General features: G+C 39.3%; 2 long non-coding RNA genes across 2 annotated transcripts in view; one reads left to right on the forward strand and one right to left on the reverse strand.

Annotated features, from left to right (window-relative positions):
- Positions 1-4,148, forward strand: part of LOC116669642 (uncharacterized) — a 16,669-nt gene that overhangs the window by 6,980 nt on the left and 5,541 nt on the right. The window lies entirely within an intron of this gene.
- LOC116669641 (uncharacterized) overlaps positions 3,893-4,148 on the reverse strand; it is a 12,402-nt gene continuing 12,146 nt past the window's right edge. The window contains exon 3 of the long non-coding RNA XR_004326827.1: positions 3,893-3,945. This is a non-coding gene — a long non-coding RNA (uncharacterized LOC116669641). The remainder of the gene's footprint in view (positions 3,946-4,148) is intronic.

Below are 4,148 nucleotides of genomic sequence, written 5' to 3' on the forward strand. Positions count from 1 at the left end.
CATTTGAAAATCTCACTGCACGCAATTGGATAACAGTACGACCAATCACAACAACACATGATGTATCCAGAGCTGTCGTCATCTGTTCAGCTCGCCTCTGGCCCGTCTATATCAGATACAGCGATGTGACTGGTGCAGCTCGGCTACAAGGGCATAGTTAATGAGCAACGTTACTCAATGCCAGAGTAACTCGCTGAGAAAATTCAAATTGTGCTCTGGCAAAAACTCTTGATTTCCAGGGTTATGTGAATGCAGCATAAGACAGTGGCTTTAAGCATGGCTTTAGACTCTTGTTTCGAAATCTGAATGAAGCCTCATGAAGCATTTTCTTTATTCATTGACAATGGATGGTTCTTGTTCTTAAAACACCTAAAATATAAATTCATATTTAATTGTTGCTCATCTCTCTGATCCATGTTTTAAGTCCTATGCAAATGAAGATAAATTAAGTTAAGTTCAATTAAGATTTCAAAATGAGTGCACATAGTCAGAAGCCGAAAATAGTAACATATTGCAATTAGGCACTTAATATGCCAGGGTTATTCTATCAATCATAATTTAACTTATTAATCATTAATTTGAAGTTATCCGAAGATTTCCTCACATTATGCCTAAAGCAGCAGCCTTTCTGACAGGTTATGTTTCACACATGCAGCATGATAGATGGGGGAACTTAAAACTGTTTAACCAATCACCTCTGAGAAAGGTTTATGAAATTAGTCCCTAAATTTAATGTCACAGTTGCACTATTTTAGGTTGAGGGGTTAGTTGTCGCGGATGTGACAATAGGATGGAGATCAACATACTATGTTACGTATATATGTAGTCTCACAGAATTTGGAACTCAAAGTTCAACAAATCTCTGCTGTCTGGAGCAATCACTTACCTGTTTTTGCACAGGGATCAACTATTTCTTATAATTTAACCCTCAATGTCAAGTACCACTTAACTGCTGTAGATAAGAGACCGAAATCATCAACCCCAAATCATAGCTCCCTGAAATCTCCATTTTGATTCTATTGGACCCTGTAGGTTATCGTGTTCAAAAAGTGTAATTATCTTCTTTATGAAATTTGAAATATAATTATCAATCATTACAAGTTACTGTAAAGTATAAAAAAAGAAAGTTGCTCTGTCCATGAATCTGCTCGGTGCTAAGTGGTGATGGTCAAATGAAGCTTCACGAACCACTGTCTTTATTTTCTGAGCCCACTAGATGGCGCTCTCTGTTCAACAAAGGGTTGAAAACACACTGAAATGTCATTCCTTTAACGTTTTTCTTTGAACAGAGAGCGTGTTCAGAGCGACAGTGGTTCGCAAAGCTTCATTTGACCATCACTAGCGCTAAGCACCGCCCAAGCCCATTGTGATTGATTTAACGAATGCCAATAAACCAGAGCATGTTTATCCTCCCATCCTGGAATGCTGTGACTAGCCAGACGGCTAAAAGGTCTGGCGATGCGAGACTACAAGGAGACTAAAAATGCTATTGCTCCAATCATGCCAAGTCATGTTTCTCAGTTACAACATTCACACATGCAACAAGGGACTTCAGTGGCTCAGTTGGTAGAGAGGGCACACATATATAGAGGTTTTCTCCCCGACACAACGGGCCCGGGTTCTATTCCGACCTGTGGCCCTTTGCTGCATGTCATTCCCCCTTTTCTCACCTTTCATGTCTTTAGTTGTCCCGTCAAAATCAAGGTCTAAAATGCCCAAATGTACAATGGTGTTCCTCTGACTAACACTGGGAACACACCGCAGGCGTAACAGTCGCATAGCCAAAGATGGCAAAAGTATTCACTTCCCGTTCTCTAGCAGAAGTACAGATACTTGTGTTAAAAATACTCTGGTAAAAATGTAAGTACCTAGAAATAGGTATCGTTGAACTCAGCAAAGAGTTTGTCATTGGTTATGGTTTGGTCCGCACAAATGCACGGTCGCAAGAAGCGGCGTTGGCCAGTTATCCCAACGCGTGCAACAACAACAAGCTTTGAGCAAGCAGCTACATGCTGGAAGTGGCAAGTTTTAAAGAAGAAGAGGAAAGCCTGCTTGGGTAATGATTGTAAAAATTTACAAAGTATTGGTTTACGCCATTTACTGTCCAACTGGGACGTTTTGGGACCGATTGGCGGGAATTGTTATGGATAAAGTTTACACAGCAATACTGTGCTTAGAGCAAATTACATATGTACGTTGTATGTACAGTATGTTAATGTATGTCAATGTACAGTATGTTTACTGTTGCATCCAACTAATATAAAAAGCTCATGTTACTGCATTGTGTATTAATGTTCAGTTAATACTTTGAGTGCAGTTTTCTTTGCAGGTTTCCTTCTATCCTGTGGTGTAGGCAGACCTCTCCAGCATTTTAGAGATAGGTCTGGCGATGCGAGACTACCTGCACTCACTCCCTCAACACAACCCTCCATAGAAAGTTAGATTCACTTACTGTATGTCTATCAACTCCTGCCATCATAAGATAGCAGCAACCAGCTAACATGTTAAGCTAGCTAGCATGTTGTTCAGTCCAACAAACAACAAACCAAACAATCATTTTTAGCTATGTTATGTTAGCAAGCAACAAAGCTACGCTCCTCTTTACAAGCTAACACTCAGCTAACAACTAACAACATGCTAGTCAAACACAACCAGCAAACCAGTATGCTAACTACTTTGTAATTAAACACCGCACAGTATGCAATTAATTTATATTATAAGTAGGCTAACGGCAATGGCTAATTTACTTCAACAAAGTGGCCACCACCAAATGTAAAATACATATAGCCTACTTGAAATTAATGATTTGAACTAATACCTCACTTATACCCTATTAATACACATTGCTGTTAGGTTGCCTTGTATTTAGTCTTTATTTGAACCCATCCTCTAGTGACTGGCTGATGACACCTCTTTAGTTTTTTTCAGAGATTTGTGAGGAAGTTAAAATGCTTTGTTCTTGTGTCTACAAATGTTTTTTTTTCTTTTTCTACCTTCCTTAATAATCCCTAATTTTCTAATTATTTTCTGATGAACCCACTGCTCTGTCTTTTCTCTGTCTCTTACACCCGCACTGGTACAGAATTGTGGCAGTGGCAGAACAAGTGGATGGTAAAAAGGAAGTTAGAGAGATCAAACACCCCTTTCTTTCTCCAGATGTCATGCCATACAAGTCAGTCATGCATTAGGATACATCTTAATTGACTCACTCTGACACTCTCTTACTCATACACAAACACAAGCATACACACTAATTGCCATTCTCTCGCACAACATGAAAGCATCAGGTGGTTTAGTGTCTTCAGAGATAAAGAGGAGGATCAGAGGCATTCAGCTTGTAGGTGGTGGAGTTCCAAACATATAGGTATGGAGGAATATAACTTTTATCTTTTAACTTTTATCTTTCTTTCAGTTATTTTAAACTTTACATGGCAGCATTAAAGGAAATGTCAGAAATGTCAATGATGTGGCTTCATGGGGGGGTCTGTCAAACTACAACTACAACTTGGATCAGAAGGAAGATATAAAACTGCAGAGCTAAAAAGCTTAGATTCACTGGAGAAATACTATGACGTTCTAGTAGTGACGGTCAAATGAAGCTTCGCAAACCAGTCTTTATTTTCTGAGCTCACTGGATGACGCTCTCTGTTCAACAAAGGGTTGAAAAAACTGAATTGCCATTCCACTTTTGGAATTACTAGCACTACATTCTAGATAACTACAGTGCTGTACAGCAGTTGGTCCCTCTCAGGCTATGTTCACACGGAAACGATCTGAAGAGAAAACGCAAAAGTGGCGTTGCGTTCTTACTTTTTATTCCACGGTTAAACAAGTGTTTAGGGGGGAAATCTGCGTGCATATGGAGATGCTAAAGTGCGTGAGATTTGATGTAGGAAACGCGACGGTGGAGCGTTTTTAAGATTTCCACTCTGGAGGGTGGTTTCACTTTTTTTGCGTTTTTAAGCCCCAAAAAATGTTGTGAACGAAAGGCAAATCTGATCAAATATTTTGTCGTTTTCAACCACGAACGTTGTCATGTAAACAGGACCTTAGAGATTACACACCTTGTTGAGCTGCAAAATGTTCTTAAAATGACGTGACCAGTGTTGGGCAAGTTACTTCTAAAAAGTAATTAGTTAGTTACTAGT

Source organism: Etheostoma spectabile, chromosome 20, assembly GCF_008692095.1.
Source record: "Etheostoma spectabile isolate EspeVRDwgs_2016 chromosome 20, UIUC_Espe_1.0, whole genome shotgun sequence".
NCBI classification, from domain to species: Eukaryota; Metazoa; Chordata; class Actinopteri; order Perciformes; family Percidae; genus Etheostoma; species Etheostoma spectabile.